At 39.8% G+C, this 24,374-nt stretch overlaps 1 protein-coding gene across 2 annotated transcripts in view; it reads left to right on the top strand.

The window, feature by feature from the left end:
* USP49 (ubiquitin specific peptidase 49) overlaps positions 1-24,374 on the top strand; it is a 97,531-nt gene that overhangs the window by 4,096 nt on the left and 69,061 nt on the right. The window contains exons 1-2 of one of the 2 annotated variants that reach the window (XM_030796540.1): positions 17,252-17,285; positions 19,792-19,865. The gene's annotated coding sequence lies outside the window, so the exon portion shown is untranslated. Of the gene's footprint in view, positions 1-17,251; positions 17,286-19,791; positions 19,866-24,374 lie in introns of those variants that run through there. The other variant, XM_030796539.1, reaches the window with a different exon arrangement.

Genomic DNA, 24,374 nt, shown 5'->3' with positions numbered 1-24,374 from the left:
CCGAAGTGCTGGTATTACAGGTGTGAGCCACCGCGCCTGGCCTCCCAATACTTTAATTGGTTAAGTAAATTGATCCACTCGTTTTTTTTTTTTTTTGAGACGGAGTACTGCTCTGTAGCTTAGGCTAGAGAGCAGTGGTGCGATCTTGGCTCACTACAACCTCCACCTCCCAGGTTCAAGCGATTCTCCTGCCTCAGCCTCCCTAGTAGCTGGGATTACAGGCACCCACCACCACACCCAGCCAAGTTTTTATATTTTTAGTAGAGACAGGGTTTCACCTTGTTGGCCAGGCTGGTCTCGAACTCCTGACCTCAAGTGATCTCCAAAGTGTTAGGATTACAGGCGTGAGCTGCCGTGCCCAGCTGATCCACTCATTTAAAAAAATAATTAACAATTACTGAGTGTTTACTAGGTGTCCAGCAGTAACTGAGTATGTGAATTGTTTGAAACTTGAAACAGCCCTATGAGAGAACTTCTGTTGTTAATACTCTATTTTTTGGTGACTCTTGATTTTATTGCAGTTTTTTAAACGTATGGAAAAGTTGCAAAAATGATACAAGAAATTCTGTATACCCTTACTCAGTTTCACCAATTTTTTTTCATTTTGCCCCATTTGCTTTATCATTTTCTCTCACTTGAGTATTTTTAAACAACTCAAATTGAAGAAAATGCATATGAAGACCTTAATTTTAAAGAAGAAAAGGGGAGAATGTTTTGAGTATTTCAGAAAGTTTAGTTTGTGTTTAATTTTAGTCAAATACTTGAAGCAAAGGAATCTCAAGATTGGGTTTAAAGTGGATTTTGTGTTTTTATGGTCTTGTCTTCAGTACATTCTGAGATTCTTTTACTTGTGAATGATGGGTTTGTAGGTCTCTCCCATTAGAAAAAACTGTGTCATAGTGTACCCATCTGTTGGGAACCTCCCTAGCATGTGGCATGGTGTGCTCATGCATGGATGTGTTCTCAGGACATGCTAGCTATGGAGGTATGGGTGATTATTGTGTGAGAAACAGGAACCATGGGGCCTTTCAACACCACAACCGAGAAATATTTAGGTGAACTACATATTTTAAAGACTCTTACGTAGCTTCAAGGAGCTGGAAAAGATCAAAGTGCAAAATGTGTTGCTTTAAGAGTATTCGTTGGCTGGGTGCGGTGGCTCATACCTGTAATCCTAGCACTTTGGGAGGCTGAGGCAGGTGGATCCCTTGGTGCCAGGAGTTTGAGACCAGCCTGGCCAACATGGTAAAACCCCACCTCTACTAAAAATACAAAAATTAGCCAGACGTGGTGGCACGTGCCTGTAATCCCAGCTACTTGGGAGACTGAGGCAGGAAAATTGCTTGAACCTGGGAGACAGAGGTTGCAGTGAGCGGGGATCAAGCCACTGCACTCCAGCCTCGTCAACAGAGCAAGACTCTGTCTCAAAAAAAAAAAAAAAAGAACATTGGTTGGGATTAATACAAATAAGTTTGCCATATTATGAGGGGATGAATGGAAATATCTTAATATTTTATTACCTCCCCCCCCAAATAAACCTACATTTTGGGAATCTTTTCTGTTGTTGTGACATAAGGAAATTAAACTGACTCCCTTCCCATCATTTAATCTTCACTAAAATGATGGCCTGTCCATTTGATAAACTCGTGACCTGAAGGAGGTCCTCTCAGTTTAAGTGGAAGGAATATTAACTGTATTCTGACAAATGTAAAATATGGCACTTGTGGCTGGGCGCGGTGGCTCACGCCTGTTATCCCAGCACTTTGGGAGGCCAAGGCAGGTGGATCACTTGAGGCCAGGAGTTCGAGACCAGGCTGGCCAACATGGTGAAACTCTGTCTCTACTAAAAATACAAAAATTAGCTGGGCATGATGGTGCATGCCCGTAATCCCAGCTACTTGGGTGGTTGAGGAACGCGATTTGCTTGAACCTGGGAGGCGGGGATTGCAGTGAGCTGAGATTATACCCACTCCATTCCAGCCTGGACGACAGAGTGACACTCCATCTCAAAAAAAAAAAAAAAAAAAAAAAAAAAACTGATTGTAATAATTAAAAACACTCCCCTTTCATAAGGATGAAAAAATTTCAAATTGTTTGGAAAGCATTCTTTCTAGTCATGTGTTATTGTTTTGGAGACATGGGCTATTTTTAAAGACTATAATACTATCCCTTTTCCATTCACATGTTAATAGAAGCCTGGAAAGTAAGGCATTCTGCTGAAATTTTCAGGGTTTTTTATTATATGTCAAGTTGTAAACAGCATTCTGTGACAGGTATTTTCTCTCTTTGTCTTTATTGAGCTAATTAGTGATTTACAACTCTAGTAGCATCTCTTCCAGCTTTACTGTGTGAAAATGTCTGCTACTCTGTGCCTTCTATGCAGCCAGGGCTGGCAAATGATTGAGGGCAGATGTTGGTTAGCACATCAGAAGGATCAGGGATAAAATTTATTTTTCTTTTGTGTTTTTAAAGATATGTTTTAAAGGCTTTTGTCTATGTCTTTGCCCCACTCCATTATTCCCTACCCTCATTCAAATAGGAATGTTATGACCTCCGTAACCTAGAGCTACTGTTCTTGATTCAGTTTTGGATTGTTTTCTATCCTGTTCCCCACCCCCATCGAAACGTTGTGTCGTGGGATTTGGGGAGGATTAGCGCGGCAGTCTGGCATAGTTTAGAGCCCAGGAAGCTGGTCTTCATTGCTCCCTCCCATCATCAGAATACAGAGCTTTCAGTCATTGTCTTTAGAACCCAGCAGTGCTTCTTTTGCTGGGCAAATTGTGTGAAAGATGGGAGGGCAGCACTATTGCTAGTGAGTTAGGAGGATACTTTTGTATGATGCTCGTATCTATCCAAAGGAAGGATGGGCTCTACTGTTGTGCTAGCTTTTTCAAAATGCAGCAGAGAATGGCCAAAAGGTAATTTATAGCTTGGCTTTAGCATTTTGTCACATTGGTGTCCTGCTCTTTCCTGCCTCCTGCTCTCTCTTTCAGTCTCTGACATGGGAAAGATGTGTAGGATATGTCATATGCTCACTTGGATGGACCATGTGGGTGCATTAAAATAGCAAAAGCTTTGACTTTGAAATAAAGTCTTTTAGGATCAATTTGTTTTGTAGATATACATTGTAGTTGAAAATGAAAGGAAGAGTAGATAGGGGTTTACTGATTTATCAACTTTTTTTGAGATGGAGTCTCACTCTGTCGCCCAGGCTGGAGTGCAGTGGTGCGATCTCAGCTCACTGCAACCTCTGTCTCCCAGGTTCAAGTGATTCTCCTGTCTCAGCCCCTAGAGTAGCCAGGACTACAGACACGCACCACCACGCCTGGCTAATTTTTTGTATTTTTAGTAGAGATGGGGTTTCGCCATGTTGGCCAGGTTGGTCTCAAACTCCTGACCTCAGGTGATCTGCCCGCCTCGGCCTCCCAAAGTGTTGGGATTACAGGCATGAGCCACCACGGCTGGCTTTGATTTATCAGTTTTGAGCCCAGACCTTTCTAGAATGCCAGGTAATTTATGGTACTTATTTTTGCAGTTATGGATACTAACTTATCAGGACAATAAGCTCAAAGTCCCTGTTAGAGCTAATTAGAGTCTCCTTGACAAAAATTGGAGGTAGCCACAAAGAAAATCAGGTAAGAAAATGTATGAATTGCTCAATTCGGCCGTCATTGCTAATAGCTTTATGATCACAGACATCTAGCCCTTGACAGCGAATCAGCATTTATGAACAGAGGTCATCTCATTTATGTAAGCATTCATAGAGTATGTAGGACTACATTAATGTTATGTTTTTATAAACCAGAATGCCAAGAATATCCCTATAGATGGTCATTGCTAATATTTACATCTTTCACTCTCCTTTTTTATGTTCTAATACAACCACTTGTATCAATTGGATGCTTATGGCTATACACTGATTGCATGCTTGTATCTAAAAGAGGTCAAAGTTCAGGTTAATAAACATTGCATATAAAAAAGTTAAATACGGTCAACTGATTAGAGGGGTCTTATAAGTAAAGATGAGAAAGCAAATACATCACCGTGGAATTGAATATACTCTTAAAAGAAATATTTTAGAAATGCGTGACATAACTTGAAGAGCTTATAACAATGCATTTCAAGTGAAAGGTAAGTGTGCTTTAATGAAGACGTCAGTCGCATCTGTGAGTGGCCTCATTGTCTGCTCCATACTGAAAATCCCAAATTGGGCCCAGCGTGTAGTTTACCTTGTTATCCCAGCACATTGGGAGGCCAAGGTGGGAGAATCTCTCTTTTTTTTTCCCCTGAGACAGAGTCTCACTCTGTCCCTCAGGCTGGAGTGCAGTAGCATGATCTTGGCTCACTGCAGCATCTGCCTCCTGGCTTCAAGCCATTCTGCCTCAGTCTCCTCAGTAGCTGGGACTACAGGTGCGCGCCACCACGTCTGGCTAATTTTTCTATTTTTAGTAGAGACAAGGTTTCGCCATGTGGGCCAGGCTGGTCTCGAACTCCTGACCTCAAGTGACCCACTTGAGCGGGAGGATTGCTTGAGCCCAGGAGTTCAAGGTTACAGTGAGGTATGATTGTGTGCTGACACTCAGTAATCTAAATCTGAGATACTGAAGTATTGCAATTTTAGAGCCTTATAGGCAGCTGTTGTCCTACTACAGGTTGCTATTATTTTCCTTTACCAGTATTATCATGTATACTAGTTAACATTTGGAATTTGTGGCCTTTCATTAGGAGACATCTAAAAAGGAGTGAACGGGTAATTTTTTTTGTTTGTTTGAAAATGTTATTCTCTGTGCCCAGGGAATATGGAATAGACATGTCAGTCTGCACTGAATGCGTTAATCAGTTTTTGTTAGCAGCATGGCATAATGAGCATATTAACTACAACACCTACGTTGGCAGCCAGCAGTCTGCTTGTGAAATCTTTTAGAAAACAGAAATCTGGTGAGAAGTGTTCCTGAGCAGTTGAAGTATTGTTGGGTGCAGAGGGAGGGCATTACACAGAACAAATAAAGTAGAAAAAATTTATCCTCCAAAAAGTAGTTGTTTCACCACTGAAAGCCATGAGAAAAGACATTTTATCTGTGGATTGAGATGTGGCTGTCTAATTTATGTAGGACTTAATAGAGTTCTTTTTGTATTTTGATTTTTCATTTAACTTTGTCATTTAAAGAACTTGAAGGTACATTTCTATTTGATGAAAAAAGTTTTGTAAAACATTTTAAGGATGGTTTCTCATTTTTTAGTATATATTATATGCTACTGTAAATTATTTTTCCCTTCCACTTCCAATTAAAACATACCTTGACTTAAAAATATACCTTCAGCAGAAATAAGAAAAGTTTCTATTTAAGCAGAGTTCTTGGCACTTAAGAGGTGTTCAATAAGTTTTTATTTTTTTTTTTTTTTTTTTTTTTTTTTTTTGAAGGAGTCTCGCTCTGTCACCAGCTGAGTGCAGTGGCGACCTCCTCACCACTCCCCCCCGTTCCCCATCTCCTCCTCCCTCCCCGTAGCTGACACAGTGCCCCCCTCGCCTGGCTAATTTTTTTTGTATTTTAGTGGAGACGGGTTTCACGTGTTACAGGATGTCGATCCCTACTCGATCCCCCCCCCCCCAATGCTGGATTACAGCTGACCCCGCCCCCTGGAATAAATTAATGTATGCATGAATGAAAAATATTATTCTGAATTTGGACTTCATATTCCCATAATTTGTGTACAGTATAGGTTTGGTGTAGAAAGGCCTTCTATTCAGCCCTCATTCCCATGTCTATTTTCCTCCCCACCTCACAGGCACACTCTCTAATGTGTTTGATATGTCCTTGATTCTATATGCATCTTTGTAAAATACTTACTGATTCTTTTGGTGTATGTATTTTTAATTACAAAATTGCTCATTATACCACACTGTTGTAGAATTTGGCTATAGAATTCTCCTTGTAGAAATGCTGTAGATCTTACTCTGTTTTTTACTTTTTTCAGTGAGCACTATGTTTTAAGATCTATGTATGGGCCGGGCGCAGTGGCTCAAGCCTGTAATCCCAGCACTTTGGGAGGCCGAAGCGGGCAGATCATGAGGTCAGGAGTTCAAAACCAGCATGGCCAGCATGGTGAAACCCTGTCTGTACTAAAAATACAAAAAATTAGCTGGGTGTGGTGGTGCGTGCCTGTGGTTCCAGCTACTCAGGAGGCTGAGGCAGGAGAATTGCTTGAACCTAGCAGACAGAGGTTGCAGTGAGCCAAGATTGCGCCACTGGCACTCCAGTCTGAGTGACAGGGCGAGACTCCATCTCAAAAAAAAAAAAAAAAAAAAAAAGATGTGTTCATGTGGATGTAGATTTAGCTAATTGCTTCTAGCTACACACCAACTGTGGTATGCATCCATTCCCATAGTGGTGGGCACCTAGGCTACTGTAAACAATGATACCAGTAACAGCCTTGCACATGTCCATTATGGACATGTTTGAGAATTCTCAGGGACACAGACCCAGGAGTGGACATGTTTGAGAATTCTCAGGGACATAGACCCAGGAGTGACATTGCGTCATAAGTACTATGAGGCTGTTCAATGGTTGTATAAGCTTATACCCACAAGCATTGTGTTCCTATAACCCCCCCCCCAATACTTGGTATTGTCCACATTTCTAATTTTGGCCTTTTAGTAATGTCTCATTTTAATTTTAATTTTATTTATTTATTCATTTATTTAGAGACGGAGTCTCGCTCTGTCACTCAGGCTGGAATGCAGTGGCACGATCTTGGCTCACTGCAACCTCTGCCTCCTGGGTTCCAGCTATTCTCCTGCCTCAGCCTCCTGTGTAGCTGGGATTACAGGCATGTACCACCACACCTGGCTAATTTTAGTAGAGATGGGGTTTCATCATGTTGGCCAGGCTGGTTTCGAACTCCTGACCTCAAATGATCCACCTGCCTCGGCCTCCCAAATTGCTGGGATTACAAGAGTGAGCCACTGTGCTTGGCCTTTTTTTTTTTTTTTTTTTTTTTTTTGAGACAGAGTCTCACTCTGTCTCCCAGGCTGGAGTGCAGTGGCACAATCTCGGCTCACTTCAACCTCCATCTCCTGGGTTCAAGCAATTCTCCTGCCTCAGCCTCCCAAGTATCTGGGATTACAGGCATGTGCCACCACACCCAGCTAATTTTTTTGTATTTTTAGTAGAGACAGGGTTTTGCCATGTTGGCTAGGCTAATTTTTATTTCTAGTTACCAGTGAGTTTAACCATTTCTTCATATTCTAGTTAGCCATTTTCCTTTGCCTCTTCATATCCTTTGTTTCCTGTATTTTTCTTGTTGATTTATAGAACTCCTTAATATATATAATATTTCTTAAATCCCTGGTTGGTTTTGGACCATATAAATATCATCTTCTGGGGTGGCATCTATTAACTTTGCCTAGGTATTTTTTTTGTTTTGTTTCTTGTTTTTTTTTTGAGACGGAGTCTTGCTCTGTTGCCCAGGCTGGAGTACAGTGGTGCGATCTCGGCTCACTGCAACCTCTGCCTCTCCGGTTCAAGCAATTCTCCTGCCTCAGCTTCCCGAGTAGCTGGGACTACAGGTGTGTGCCACCACACCTGGCTATTTTTTGTATTTTTAGTAGAGACGAGGTTTCACCATGTTAGCCAAGATGACCTTGATCTCCTGACCTCATGATCTGCCTGCCTCCGCCTCCCAAAGTGCTGGGATTACAGGCGTGAGCCACCACGCATGGCTGCCTTAGTGTTCTTTACTGAATGGAAATTCTTGATTTTGATGTAGTCACATCCATCATTTTTTAGCCTACTGTATTTGCCTTATTACTGCTTCTTGGACTTAGATCATCAAGATTGTCTCCCTAAGTTTCTTTTAGCTTTATGGCTTTACATTTCCCCTTAAGTTTTTAATGTACATGGAGCAATCTTTGGATGTGGTATAGGTTGGATCCAGCCTTATTATTTTTTTTTATTTCCCAATACCATCCACCAAACTAGCTGAACTTTCCAGTTGATTTGTAGTAACACCCTTATGGTAAATCAAGTTTCTCATCTTTCTATTCTATCTCATTGGTGTATTTATCTCGAAGTTTCTTAAAGGGGGCACAGTTAGTAGAGTAGGTATGTTTAGCACTGCTGGGCCTGTCCACTCAATGTCAGTAGTGTTGCCCTGTCATTGTGACATCCATGATGGCCCACGCGTTTCCAGACACACCTTAGATGAGATCCTGTACCATATTATGTTTATTACTGTTCCTTTCTAGTATTTCTTAAGATATGGCAGGATGGATTCCCTGTCTTTGCCTTTTTTTTCAAAATTGATATAACTGTGGATCTTTTTTTTTAATAAATAGTTTAGATTTAGTTTATCTAGTTTCCTCCCTCCCCAAAATGTCCTGTTATAATTTTGATTAAGATTGAGATTATAATTTGATTTAGATTAATTTACCAAGCTTTGGCATCTTTCTACAAAGTTAAGTCAGTACATCCATGAGTATGAAAGAATGAACATAGTATTTTATTTTATTATTATTTAACTGGAGGAACTATTGGGTATGTATTATGTTTTGTAAGAGAATAGTGTATTTTCTCAAAGTTTGAAAAGGAAGGAAAACTATACTTTATGCAGAAGCATAAAGTATAATGAACCTTCTCCAATGACATCATAATATGTTAAACATTCTTCTTTTTCTCTTTGCTGGTTTTATGACTATGACTTTTGAATATCAGCAATATTTTAAAAGTTTAAAAAGGAAAGAAATTATAAATATTTATGCAGAAGTATAAAGTATACTTTTCTTCCTGATTCCAGGCTATGAAACAAAAAAAATTTTTTAAACATTCAACTTGAAAGCTATGGAATATGCTACAGTTAAACCACCTTGCTAATCTATTCTCATTTTCTTCATTTATGGTAAAAAATGAGAGCAAGTGTTTTTGCCAGAATGTGTTTTAGTTTAATTTTTTAAAATCCCTGGTCAAAATTAATCGCTTATCAAAAAATATCAGGTCCAGCTATTTCCTCACTTACAGATTCCCTAGATGCCGTTTCTACCTGCCTGTCCTTGCAGAGCCCAACATGTGATCAATAAGTGTGTTTTTGTTCCTTGATGCCGTCAAGCAAAACAAGTATGGTTTTAACGCTCATTGATTAGTAGTAGGTGATATTAAATATGTTTAACAAATACCATATGATACCCCTCATTTTGCTATAAAAGGTCAATAGAAAATATAGATGTTTTACTTTTTAGAGTATTTGGAGACAGAGAAAAGCATATATCCTAATTGAGAAGTCATTTTTTAGGTTTTAGAGACAGTGGGGCAGCAGTTGTTTCAGATTTGAGTCCCACCATTATTCCGTAGTTGAAGTCTTCGGGAAAGAACAAGTGACTCTGATTCCACATGCTCCTTGCCGTGTTCTAACAGACTTGTGGTATTTGTGCTTTCCTTTCCTGAGGAAGCATTACAATTTTTTAAGTGTTTTCATTCCGCACCAAAATGTGATTCAGTCGAGTTGTTCTTTTGACTTTGGTTTAGCATCTGCTTGAATGAAAAAGGAATTTTAATTCACTAAGTGATTGACATAGGTCTAAACCATGAACCTTCTCCAATGACATCATAATATGCTAAACATTCTTCTTCTTCTCCTCTTTGCTGGTTTTATGACTATGACTTTTGAATATCTATCAGCAAAAATATTATTTCCTGCCCTTAATTTTTTTCAAACAAAGCCACGCCTACTATTTGAGTTTTCCAAATACTTTGATTTTGTTTTGCCTTGAAACTTAGACTTTTTTTTCCTTTAGTTTCTTTTTCCCCTTAGAAATCTTGCTTGGAAAAATCATATTTTTAGATGTGATTTTAAAACATTTATTTTAACCTTTCCAAGAATCTTTTTGAATTTAGTTTTTATTTATGTTAAGACTATATATAGCATAAAAAGAATATTACCTGCCTTTCCCCTTCCCAACATTTTGCCTCTCTAGGGACCTCTGTTTTCTATTCTTCTAGCTGGGCTTTTTTTGTTTGTTTGTTTGTTTTTTTTTTTAGGTATTGAATGCCATATTTCTAAACAGTAGGCTTATGCTTACAAAAATCTGTGTAGGGGCTGGGCAGGGTGGCTCAAGCCTGTAATCTCAGCACTTTGGGAGGCTGAGATGGGTGGATCACGAGGTCAGGAGTTTGAAATCAGCCTAGCCAACATGGTGAAATCCCATCTCTACTAAAAATACAAAAAATTATCCGGGTGTGGTGGCAGGCGCCTGTAATCCCAGCTACTCGGGAGGCTGAGGCAGGAGAATTGGTGGAACCCGGAAGACAGAGGTTGCAGTGAGCTGAGACCACACCAGTGCACTCCAGCCTGGGCAACAGAGTGAGACTCCATCTCAAAATAAAAGAATAAAAAATAAGTAAACAAAAATCTGTGTAGGTTCTTTTCTAGACCTGCCCAGCTTTTATCCTGGGATCTACTTCCCCTCATATCCTGGATATTTCCTTTGCCTTCTTATGGAGAACCCCCTGTTTTCCTGGACTTGATATCTTTCTCCTTTATTGTTTATATTTTAATTTGTGTGGAGCATGTCCCCCAGAAGCTCCTGAGAAAAAGGTGCATGAGATGTAAATTTGTTTAGGAATCTGCAGATATGAAAATATCTTTATTTTCTTTTATACTTGATTTATAGTTTACCTGTATATAGAATTCTAGATAAGAGAATATTTTCTCTGAGTTCATCAGGCATCACTCTATTGGCTTCTGGCTTCTGTTGCTGCTGACGAGAAGTCTGATGATGTTCTGATTCTTGGTTATTTTTTTCCTCCCTGGAAATGTTCTGAAATTTTAATATAATTAGCCTCATTCTAGGCCTTGTTTTGTCTGTTATGCTGGACACTTGGAGGGCCTTTTCAATTTGGTAACACTTTTCAGTTCTGGGAAATTTTCTTGAATTTTTAAATTCTAACCAATCTCTTCCTTTTCCTCCTTGCCCCCAGTTTTCTCTGTTCTTTCTCTCGAACTCTTAATACTTGTGTTTGGAATTTCTAGACTTATGAGCCCTTCAATTTTCCTTTCCTATTTCTCATCTTTTCGTCTCTTTATTCTACTTTGTGGGGGGTATCTTGAACTTCATCTTAAGACCTTTCTAATTAGTTTTATATTTATGCTGTCATATTTTTAATTTTTAAGAGTTTTTTTCTGTGAGTGTTGCTTTTTAATAGTCATCTGTTTTTGTTTCAGATGGACTAGCTCTTCTCTGAACATGTTCTTTCCTCAGCTTTCTGTAAAATCTGTTTCCTTAAAATACATTACTTGTTCATTTCATTTATTTTGATCTTTCAGGAATTTCCTTAAAAGTATAGCTTTGGCTGTTTTACTCATATTCAGGAGTGAGCCACGAAAAAACTGAAAGCTGGATTTGCCCGAGTGTCAGCTTCTAAAAGTTAACTGGTGGTTTATTCTTTGAGAGGACACCTCTAGCAGTCAGTATTTGTGCTTTTCTCTTGACCAGGTTCATCCCCAGAAAGAATGTTCCTATTATCTGCTTAGGGCTTACAAACCTGGATGTATCATTTGGGAAACTGAGTGGGGAAAATGGCTAGGGATGTTTCCCCTTTCACGATATCAACTTTCTCTTAATCACCATCTTTTTTAGACTGGTGGGCCTGCCCCTAGTTGTGCCTAGTCCAGAGTCTCTCTAGTAATCTTTCCAGAGAACAAACCTCCCATCCTCTGCCCAGCAGCTGCTTGGAGACAGGGAGGCAATCTAGGGGTAGAACTTTTACTCCATTCTCCTTTTTTTATCCTTGTCTGCTATCCCCACTTTCAGAGGCACTTTGAGTTTTTCTGGTTTGTCTTAGCACAGTTCAGTTTGATTTGGGCTTCCCCTTAACATAGAGAGACCCTCTGTCTCTACATAAAACTAAAAAAAAATTAGCCAGATGGTGGCATGCACCTGTGGTCCCAGCTACTTGGGAGGCTGAGGTGAAAAGATAGTTTGCACCCTGGAGTTTGAGGCTGCAGTGAGCCGTGATTGCGCCACTGCACTCCAGCCTGGGTTGACAGAGGAAGACCCTGTTTCAAAAACAAACAAAACATAGAGGTGGAGTCTCGCTATGTTGGCCAGGCTGGTCTCAAACTGCTGACCTCAAGCAGTCCTCCCACCCTGGCCTCTGAAAGTGCTGGGATTGTAGGCATGAGCCACCATACCTGTCTGACCTATGTTTAAAGTTAGAAAGCATTTTTGTAGAATGAGTGCAGATTCATAGTTGAGTAACTTCTCAAACAAGGCTAACTTCCAACTAAGTTTTGCCACAGGCAAAAAACCTACTTAAATAAATTTTATGTTCCTTGCCACCAATGTAGGGTTACTAGAATTGCAGCAATTCAAAGCAATTATCTTGGGCCTACGTGTTGCTGCTTCCTTGCTGTGTGATCCTGGGTCATTTCCTAATGAAATTGGGCCCTCTGTGCTTCACGCTGTAAAATGCTGCTGACACCCACCTCATTGTGAGAATTAACTCAGCAAGTGTACATGAAAACACCTCACACAATATGGTATCTAGGAGGAAGTATAATAAATATTCATAAATGTTTTCTTATTAAAATTGTTGCTTTGCTGACAAAATTGCTATATAGTATTTATAAGAAGTGCTTGATAATAACAGAATTAATGATTTTAATGTATGCTGGCAGACTGAACTCTACCAATTAATATTTATTATATGTGGGACATATAAGGAGCAGGATTAGATTTAAGCAGAGTGATGAAGTAGCAACTCTGGTATATGCTATATAAAAGGTGATTTTTGTGGCTGATGCTGCCGCTCTACAAACTAAATCAGATTTGGTATTGTTTTTATTTGCATTTATCTTGGATGACTGAGGAGAATGCAAGCACATTCCTTTGCTCTCAGGCCACATTTTTTGGTGAGAAGGAATTCCCAATCTGGCTAAGATCGTATGTCCTTTAGTTCTTATTAAGCTATCAGTTAAAATTATAAAAACCCAGATACCCAACACATTTAGGATTCTTGAATTCTACCTGAATGATGAAGCTGTTTTATCCCAGCCTGCCCCAGAATACCTGGGATGTTTGAATATCAATGTTTCTTTTTGCTAGAATAATGACCTAAAGTCTTTGCTTTCTTTGGTAGCAAAGAAAGAATACCTAACATATGTACAGCTCTTGCCAGTTTATAATGCACTTACACACATTTTCTTATTTGATCTTTGCAGCTCTTTTGGAAGAAAGTAGAGCTGATGTTATATCCTTTACAAATGAGCATCCCAGCTACTTGGGAGGCTGAGGTGGGAGGGTCGCTTGAGCCCTGGAGTCTGGAGTTCAAGGCCAGCCTGGGCAACATAGTGAGACTCTGTCTCTAAAAAAAGAATTTTATAAATGTTAGGCAGCATATTGCCTAGGAAGTAAAATTTAAGATAAATGTAAAAAATGGGGTCCTCATCCCAGCGTGGTGGTGGCCCACGCCTATAATCCCAGCACTTTTGTAGGCCGAGGTGGGCAGATCACTTGAGGCCAGGAGTTCAAGACCAGCCTGGACAACATGGTGAAACCCTGTCTCTACTAAAAATACAAAAATTACCTGGATGTGGTGGTATGAACCTGTAATCCCAGCTACTTGGGAGGCTGAGGCATGAGAATTGCTTGCCTGGGAGGCAGAGGTTGCAGTGAGCTAAGATCATGCCACTACCCTCTAGCCTGGGCAACCGAGCGAGACTGTCTCAAAAAAAAAAAAAAAAAAAATGAGATCCCCTATCAGTGATTCATTCGACCAGCAGTATATATTAATATGTCCTTTGTACCATGTACTATGCTATGTCAACAGGACACAATAATGGATGATAAATAACCCTTCCTCCCAGTCTAGCTCAATCTAGGTTGCCATTCCATGTATACTGTAAATACGGCTTGGTGGACTGCCTTTCTGTTTAATGGTAAAGCATTTTAATAAATAACTTCTAAGAAGTCAATTAATGTGGCAAATGAACAGCATTTTTACCACCTAGATTATTCTGAATCATAGTCAAAATGTATAAATGCAATCCTGCTACCCTTTGTATTTCACAGTAATTCAAAAATCTCTGTTTTGCAGTTTCTGTGCAGAGGCCTTGAATTTAAACTTAAACCATTATTGAGAGTCATAAATGGACAAAACCCGTGGCAAACTAATACTTTTGCATGTTAATAAAGTCAGCAGACCTTGAGCCTTTTGTTCATGCTTTCTGTGTGGTGCACTGAAATGTGAAATGTTATATGTTTCTTATTTACTCTGGGCGATATGTACCAAATTTTAGAATTTTAAATTTGAGTGGGACTGGAGATAACATAATTAATCAGTGGCAGAGTGTGGACTGAAACCCAGGCTACCTGATACCTAGTTTAGTTCTCTTCCCGCTATCCTATGCTGGGCTTCCTAATTTAGCAGCCAAGAGAGATTTAATTGTAACTGCTGATTGTGGTCTCCTTAAAACTTTAAAGTTTTCTTTATTTAGCTGTAAATGCATGTAAATTTTTTCTCTATTTAGTTGTGTGAATTTCCTCTGCCTTGTATCTTCCAAGGCATTTGGGCTGTTTTAACTTCGATTACGGCCGGTTGAGGTGGCTCACGCCTGTAATCTCAATACTTTGGCTGGTGGATCACAAGGTCAGGAGTTTGAGACCATCCTGGCCAACATGGTGAAACCCCCTCTTTACTAAAAATACAAAAATTAATCAGGTGTGGTGGCGCACACCTGTAGTCTCAGCTACTTGGGAGGCTGAGGCAGAAGAATCACTTGAACCCAGGAGGCGGAGGTTGCAGTGAGCCGAGATTGTGCCACTGCACTCTAGCCTGGGCAACAGAGTGAAGCTCCATCTTAATTAAAAAAAAAAAAAAAAGTTCAATTAGATGGCTGATCATTTATGATTTAAAAAGTCGTTTATGACATGGACTTAAAAATATGTCATTCTTATAGACTTTGTACCAAAATGCAGAGAAAGTATCTAACTCAGGTTTTGAGCCATTGATTTGTTGGCAGTGACAATAAGGATATGTTTCCACTCCAAAACAGGATTACATGCAGCTTCCTAGATTATTATGAGTGCCTTGCCTGCTCTCACAGCTATCTTGAGGCATGGAGGGGTTGTGCGTGGAAGCACTTTGAAAAACATAAAGTGACATAACAATATGTTTTGCTTTAATTCATGAATCTTCTAATTGTATATTTGAGACTTTTTGTTGTAAGACATTTTGCTATGTGAGCTTATAGATTGAAATAGATTTAGGGCTGAGCGTGGTGGCTCACACCTGTAATCCCAGCACTTTGGGAGGCCGAGGTGGGTGGATCACAAGGTCAGGAGTTCGAGACCAGCCTGACCAACATGGTGAAACCCCATCTCTACTAAAAATACAAAAATTAGCCAGGTGTGGTGGCACACGCCTGTAATCCCAGCTACTCAGGAGGCTGAGGCAGGAGAATCACTTGAACCCGGGAGGCAGAGGTTGCAGTGAGCCAAGATGGTGCCACTGCACTCCAGCCTGGGCAACAGAGCGAGACTCCGTCTCGAAAATAAAAAAAAAAAAATGAAATGGATTTGGATAGGCCAAAAATGTGACTGGGTCAAGGAAAACACTTAAATCCATCAAGGCCTTGCTGATAGTAAAATAATAGAGTGGATGGGTAGTGGAAAATAAGGATAGTGTGCTAGTGCCTTAGAATGTAAAGGGAAATAATAGGCAGACTAGAAAGTTTTGTCTGTGTTGCATATCCAGCCTCTCCATTCTTTGGTCAGTATTTATTGAAGCACCTACTAAGGACGAGGTACTTTTTCAGACATCAAAGATATTACTTACTATCACAATAAGTAAGACAAAGATGCTATTTCTGTCCTCCAGGAACTTACAGGGCAAGGCACTTACAGATGAGATACAGCATAGGTTAATAAATGTTTGTAGTTTGGAGTGTGCCACCTTATTGAGCTTGCTGAAAAAGATATAATCTTGGTTAAGTTTATTTACTGACTTAAATGTATTAATATTCTTTTGGTCCACTTTTTAAACTTTAAAACATATAAAATATACATTAAAATATTTTGAGATATAAAATATATTTTAAAATATATAACTATTATAAAATATATTTTAAAATATGTAACTAAATCTTAAAATATATATAGATAGTATATTTGTATGTATTTTTAAGATAACAGATCTATTCTACTTCGTAAGTCATCTGAACATTCCCTACCTTACTACATTAATATTAGGGAGCTATCAAAGAAAGGGCATTGCTGCTGTGACATCACCCAGAAGTTAGTTTTTGGTGTTTGTCTTTCTTTCTCTCTTTCTTTTTCTTTCTTTCTTTCTTTCTTTCTTTCTTTCTTTCTTTCTTTCTTTCTTTCTTTCTCTCTCTCTCTCTCTCTCTCTCTCTTTCTTTTTTTAGACAAAGTGTCACTCTGTCACTCAGGCTGGAGCGCAGTGGTGCAATCACGAGCAGCTCACTGCAGCCTTGACCTCCTGGCCTCAAGTGATCTTCCTGTCTTAGCCTCCCAAGTAGCTGGGACTACAGATTTGTGCCAAAACACACAGCAAATTATTTTTTGTAGAGGTAGGGTCTTCCTATGTTGCCTAAGCTGGTCTCAAACTCCTGGGCTCAAGTAATCCTCCTGTCTTGGCCTCCCAAAGTGCTGGGATTACAGACATAAGCTACTGCTCCCAGCCTGGTATATTTCCGAAGAGCAGAAACCTGGGTTTGAATCCTTGCCTTGCCTCTTACTAGCTGTGGAACTTAGGTGTGCCACAGTTTCCTCATCTGTCAAATTGGAATAAAAATCTACCTCACAGCTGTTGTGAGGATTGAATTTGTTAATGTATGTAACAGCACTTAACTGCGTTTCTGGCACACATTAAACACTGTTATCAGTGTTGCTGGCTATCATCATAATCATCACCATCATCATCATTGTTATTGTTTGGCAGAATAAGAGTAAATTGGGTAAGGTTTCAAGAATGGATTTTCTCCTTTTCAAGCCCTGAAAATTGCTCTAAACTAAAGGTAGATAAAGGAAGGAAATTAAACCTTTATTGATCATCAGCTATGTGCCAGGCAGTGCACTGGTGTTTTACTTGCATTCTCGTTTAATCCCTACACCAGTGCTGTGAAGTAGATTAGAAAACAGGCTCGGAGAAGTTAAGGAAGGTCTTGTAATAAATGGACACCATGATGATGACTGGTCTCTGTTACTCCACATCATGTGCTCTTTTCTTGCATGAGCCAGACAGCCCCTGAGAGTTCAGCATGTTTCATAACAGGTAAGCTTGGAATATGGCCTCCTGACTTTGGGAACTTCCTGTCTAATGACCATTTAAAGGGATGTCTTCCACATTTTTAGTTAGTTCCTACTGTAGTGATTTGTTTTATATATCTGTAATTTCACTTCCCACCCATTTAAAAGTATATTGCAGTAGTGTAAATGATATGTGGGACCTGGATAGAAAATATTTGAATGTATAGAATCTTATTAATAGTTTTCAGCATTGAGCTGATTTATTATAATTTCCCAGTTTTCAAGATCACCATCGTAATTATTACCCTTCACATTTATTAATATAACTTTCCTAGGGCTTTAAGCCTAAACTCCATATGGTTACATACATGTCCTAGGTGCTGCTTAGTATAGAACTGATTATTATAGTCAGCTTTTGGGGAGCATCCCAAATTAATTAGAATAACTTGGATTTAAATGTAATTAAGTTAACTTTAAATTTTTTGGTGTTCTTATATTGAAAGTAGGGTCATTTGGGGGACATTTTATGGATGTGAAACCCCTGTCCATAAAGTGTCAGCTTAGCTTTTCATGGATACGGTTGCCTCAGATCCCCGAACCTAGAACTAGAAGTTGTAAGCTCTCCGTAAAAATATTTGTGTTTTTGCTAGGTTTCATGATCTTATAACCGCTTCTGCCTCCTGGGGCCTACTTTCTGGCTCGTGCCACTGATTTGCACCATAGTGCACCCACATGTGAAACTTGGCTCCCTCTGATTTTTAGAAAGGCCCTATTCACACAGGGCATTTGCAGATTTTGTGTACCTACCTGAAAAAAGAGGCAAAATAGAGGTGGAGTGAGCCTTTGCATTAATGCAAACAACTTCCCTACTAAAACATTCCTGTTCTTAAAATGTTTTCAGACCTCCATTGACCCAAGAGCTTCACCCCCACCTAATTCCAGCTCTGCTCCATTATACTAACTCTTTTCTTCTTTTTCTTTCCCTCTCCTCATTTTTCTCCCCATTCCTTTCAGCGATATAAAACCAAATTCTTCCCTGTCTAATGCAGAGCAATTTCCCTTTCTTGACAACCATTCTAGGAACTTTACAGCCAGCCATTCTACAGCAAACCACCTACTCCAAGGGGACTGGACATGAGTGATGGGAGCCCATATTATGGGAACATATTTTCTTTTTTTTTTTTTTGAGATGGAGTCTCGCTCTGTCGCCCAGGCTGAAGTGCAGTGGCACGATCTCGGCTCACTGCAAGCTCCGCCTCCCGGGTTCACGCCATTCTCCTGCCTCAGCCTCCCGAGTAGCTGGGACTACAGGCGCCTGCCACCACGCCCTGCTATTTTTTTTTTTTTTTTTTGTATTTTTAGTAGAGATGGGGTTTCACCCTGTTAGCCTGGATTGTCTCGATCTCCTGACCTCATGATCTGCCCGTCTCGGCCTCCCAAAGTGCTGGGATTACAGATGTGAGCCACCGTGCCCGGCTGGGAACATATTTTCTTCTTTCTTTCTTTTTTTTTGTATATATGTACTCCAATTTAAAACTTTTAATTAAAAAGTAGACTTTAATGTCGAAAATGCAAACTTGGTGAGGACAGAAAGATAACACACAAGGCTGTCACTTCACACTTGGATGGTTGCACAGCAGTCGCGCAGAGGCACTTCTCACTTCCCAGACGGTGGGGCGGCCGGGCAGAGGCGCTCCTCACTTCCCAGACGGTGGGGTGGCCGGGCAGAGGCGCTCCTCACTTCCCAGAAGGGGCGGCGGCCAGGCAGAGGCGCTCCTCACTTCCCAGACGGGGCGGCGGACGCCCGGCCGGGAACATGTTTTCTTAAAGTTTCTTCCAAGAGGAACTCTGTGTCAGCTGTTAGGGTGACACAATAGAGAATTTTCTTTCCTCTTACAGTGGTGGCCCAGCTTGCCGATCTCAAGCTTAATACTGAGTCCTGCTTCCTGATAAAGTGTCAGAAACCTTAAACATGCTTATACATATAATTTGTCAAAATCATAAACTCTAGATGTCTTTGGCTAATATATTGTCCTTGTGTACAGAATATATACCGCTTTTAAAGAAGCATGCCGCTTACATATAGGTCATAAACCCACTTAGCACAAAAGAGTCACCACCTCATGCCATCTTGTTATATATTTTACTTAAGCAAAAATAATTTTAGCTTTTGATATTCAAGTATTTTTGTTACCATAAATTTGTGTGTTTTTTTCTGAGTTTCAGATTGTATGCAAATATAATGTGTAATTTTTAAGACCTAAAACAAATGCAGAAGTGCGTTTTTTCAGAAAGTAAACTAATACTTCCATTTGTAGATCAGTCTGCCTATAAGTGACTGACTCTGGTTACTCTTAGCTGAAAAGAAAGATCACATTTTTTTTCACTCTTACATCAGTTTTAAGGACTTGTAGGGAGTTTAATGCATTGTAATTTACTGGTCCTTTTTTGAATTTGTAATTACAATTCATGAAATTGCTTTTTTCTTGCCATGTATTAGCCCAGCTTTACAGATTGTTTCCCACTTGTAGGTAATAGAGAAGAGGAAACCTAACCAATGACTGTGGAATAATATGGAAGAAGATGGAAAAAACTTGTTTAATGGGTAAGAAATAAAAACTGTAATAAAACATTATTAATGAAAGCTATTTATAATAATAGTATTATGTGTGGCTGAGGTTGGCATACTATGAGGGTAATTGATCAGTTACTGTTTGTCTTACTCCATTCTGAACTTTCACCACTTGCTTTCATCTTAACCTTGTGAATTTTTTAGTACCACGAATTAACTTAAGCTAAGAGGGGACACAGCCATATTTGAAGTTAAAATGGGACCTAAAGACCAGCAACCATACTGAAACAAGTCTAGGGTAGGTCTTGAAACTTGGTGGTAAGATAGAGATCATATCTGTCATGACCTGTCAAGAATAATTATCTACCCCTTCTTTTTCTCCAAATATGTCAGTTGCTATGATGTTTATCCCACCATGGGGATCCCGTTCATTTGAGCAAGTGCAGATGTGTGTCTGGTGGTAATCAAATAGAATTCTGCTTTGGGAGGTTGAGGTGGGAGGATGGCTTGAGGCCCGGAATTCTTTTATTTATTTATTTAGTTTTGAGATGGAGTCTTGCTCTGTTGCCCAGGCTGGAGTGCAGTGGTGTGATCTCGGCTCACTGCAACCTCTGCCTCCTGGGTTCAAGCAATTCTCTTGCCTCAGCCTCCCAACTAGCTGGAACTACAGGCACCCGCCACGACGCCTGGCTAATTTTTGTATTTTTGTAGAAACGGGGTTTCTTTATGTTGGCCAGGCTGGTCTCAAACTCCTGACCTCAAGTGATCTGCCCACCTTGTGCTGGGATATGCCTCCCAAAGTGCTGGGATTACAGGCGTGAGCCACTGCGCCTGGCTGAGACCAGGAATTCTAGACCAGCCTGGGCAATATAGCAAGACCTCATCTCTACCAAAAAAAAAGAAAAAAATTAGCCAGGTGTAGTGGCTAGCTACTTGGGAGGCTAAGGTGAGAGGATTGCTTGAGCCCAGGGGATTGAGGCTGTAGTGAGCTATAATCATTCCACTGCACTCCAGCCCGGGCAACAGAGCAAGACCTTCTTAAAAAAATAGAATTCTACAGAAAGCCCAGTAAAAGGTTTGACTTTAAGTTTATGAGATATAAAAGTTTTTTTAATTACACAAGTTTATACATTCATGTCAATAATTTAAAAATAACAGATAACTACAATCCTCTACCTGAATCTTACCCTCCTCCCAGAGTCTATAAGTATATGGCATGTATTTGTGCAGCCTTCTTTGCCTAGTGGTTAAAAACATGGATTTGGAGCCAGACCGTTTTTAACCAGTCACTATTAACTTGACATTTGGGCATGTTATCTCTGTGCCTCAATTCCTTAGATATAAGGTAAGGACAATAAAATGCTATCTCATAGCAATTGATTAGTTAATCCATATAAAAAACTTGAAATAATGTCTGGAATGAAGTAAGTGTTTAGTAAATGTTAACTATAATTCTCATATGTATCCCAGTTAGTATTTTTATGTACCAGCCATCCACACATAAGTTTTTCTCTGATACATTCCAAGAGTTAAACCATCTCAGATAAGGTTAACCATGGTGGCAAAAGCTTTTTAGTTTTTTTCATGAAAAGTTTTCTTTCTGACTTCATCTCTGAGTATGCTGCTGGACTATGTGTGAGAATAAAGTTCTATATCTTTACCTTTTACTGTATATCTTAGGGTGTATATGATGTTTATAGTTATATATGAATAAAGAACTATCTTCAGCCTAACATAGGTTCATCTTGCCTGTAAAAGTATCTTGTAAAGCAGGATACACAAATCTCTCTTTTCTAGATAGCTATGTCAAATGCTGTGTTGTGTTTCTGTCAATCTATTTTGAAGGATATGTCTTCTTGAGTTTTTTTTTCTTTTCTTTTTTTTTTTTTTTGAGATAATCTTCCTCTGTTGCCCAGATTGGTGTGCAGTGGTGCAGTCTTGGTTCACTGCAACTTCCACCTCCCAGGTTTAAGCAATTCTCGTGCCTCTACCTCCCGACTAGCTGGGATTACAGGTGTGTGCCACCATGCCCAGCTAATTTTTGTATTTTTAGTAGAGATGGGATCTCGCTATGTTGGCCAGGCTGGTCTTGAACTCCTGGCCTCAAGTCATCCACCCACCTTGGCCTCCCACAGTGCTGGGATTACAGGCATGAGCCACTGCACCCAGCTTGAAGTATTTTTTTTTTCCTTTTTGCACACAGGATCATGGTAGTTATTTTATTTTTTATTTAACTTAAAGAGGCAGAGTCTTGCTATGCTACCCAGCTGGCCTTTAACTCCTAGACTCAAGTGATCCACCTGTCTGAGCCTCCTGAATAGCTGGGACTATAGGTACCACTGTACCTGGGCTAGAATCATAGTAGTTTTGAACATTATCTCTGATACTGTTTATATGGCTTGTCAGCACTTTCTTAGGTGGTACAGACAATTAACTATTTTAAGAAGGAAGAGCACTTAGAAACAGTAATCTATTTTTATTGTTTCCTGTTATCTCAGTGTTAAAATAAAAAAAAAAAAAAAGACTAAGAACAGAAACAGGCCAGGTGCGGTGGCTTACGCCTGTAATCCCAGCACTTTGGGAGGCCAAGGCAGGTGGATCACCTGAGGTCAGGAGTTCAAGACCAGCCTGACCAATATGGTGAAACCCCATCTCTACTAAAAATACAAAAATTAGCCGGACGTGGTGGCGCATGCCTATAATCCCAGCCACTTGGGAGGCTGAAACAGGAGAATTGCTTGAAACCGGGAGGCAGAGGTTGCAGTGAGCTGAGATCAAGCCACTGTACTCCAGCCTGGGCGACAGAGCAAGACTCCATCTCAAAACAACAACAACAAAACAGAAACAGTAATCTCTTTTTAGTATTTCCCTCTTGAATTGCTCTGGATTAGATTAGATTATTATGGACTATTCTATCTGCCGTGACTATAGATAGTGAGGCTATTTTAGAAGGCTAAAATATAAAAGACAGAAGGTGGCTGGGCATGGTGGCTCACACTTGTAATCCCAGCACTTTGGGAGGCCAAGGTGGGCTGATCACAAGGTCAGGAGTTTGAGACCAGCCTGACCAACATGGTGAAACCCCCATCTCTACTAAAAATACAAAAATTAGATGGGTGTGGTGGTCTGTGCCTGTAATCCCAGCTACTCAGGAGGTTGAAGCAGGAGAATCACTTGAACCGGGGAGGCGGAGGTTGCAGTGAGCCAAGATCTCACCATTGCACTCCAGCCTGGCAACAGAACAAGACTCCGTCTCAAAAATAAATTAAATAAATAAATAAATAAATACAGAAGTTAACATTTACTAGTATGTATTGTGTCAGGCAATGTTTTAAGTGCTTTACCCATTTATTCATTATCTCATTTAATCCTGTCACTTATGAGGTAGATACTGTTATTGTCTTCACCTTAAAGCTGAGAAAAGTGACGTGCAGATTAAGTAATTTGCCCAAAGTCACATTGCAAGTGGCAGCTTCAGGATTTAAACCTAGGCCTATGCTATTGACCAGGGGAGTGCTGGCCTAGTTAATAACTCTTATAAGGTTTACTAGGGTAGTGAGAATATAAATAAGACATAAAAACCAAATATCTCCTGAAAAAGTCACTATAACTATTTGATTTTGTTTGCCTGTGTGAAGGAAAATTTGAAATCATGTATCTTAAGTATGGGAAAAATGATATGAGATGATTATTCATAAATAATTATTTTTCTTGACCATGCTTAAATGAATATTGCTGTTTTGCTTCATTATGAATCATTTATAGTAGATAGAAATCACCTAACTAGCTAAAGAACAACATATTTTTTTGTTTGTTTGGTTTTTGTTTGTTTGTTTGTTTTTTGAGATGGAGTCTTGCTCTGTCGCCCAGGCTGAAGTGCAGTGGCACGATCTCAGCTCACTGCAAGCTCCGCCTCCCGGGTTCACGCCATCCTCCTGCCTCGGCCTCCCAAGTAGCTAGGACTACAGGTGCTCGCCACCACGCCTAGCTTTTTATTTTATTTTATTTTATTTTTTGTATTTTTAGTAGAGACAGGGTTTCACCATATTAGCCAGGATGGTCTCAATCTCCTGACCTCGTGATCCACCCACCTCAGCCTCCCAAACTGCTGGGATTACAGGCTTGAGCCACCGCGCCCGGCCAGAACAACATATGTTTAGAAGGGATTAGAGTTGATTTGTAGATTGCCATTTAGCTGCTATTCATAGAAACTTGCAGACAGAAAGATTGAACTGCGCAGCAGTTTGGAACTGATTGATTATTGGAAATTGCTTTTTCATCCTGTTAGATAATATTTGATTGACAGTCAGCAGAAAGTTGTAGAGGAGAAGAAAAGCCAGGAGAAAGGTGACTTACAGGTCGTATAATTAGAATGTGATGGCCTAAAGAGTAAATGTGCATTAACAATTGACATTTATATAGGAACTAGGAGGAATTGTAGTATGTGGTTTTTGTTCTGGGGTCTGGCTTTTCTTTTCTTCAAATAGCAATTCACTTCTTGTTAAAATATGGTAAAGTACAGAGTAAGCGACAGTTAAAGTA

Source organism: Nomascus leucogenys, chromosome 17 (genome assembly GCF_006542625.1).
Source record: "Nomascus leucogenys isolate Asia chromosome 17, Asia_NLE_v1, whole genome shotgun sequence".
In the NCBI taxonomy this organism is placed as follows: Eukaryota; Metazoa; Chordata; class Mammalia; order Primates; family Hylobatidae; genus Nomascus; species Nomascus leucogenys.
The sequence above is the reverse complement of the archived record's forward strand: the minus strand, read 5'-3'. Positions and strand labels throughout refer to the sequence as shown.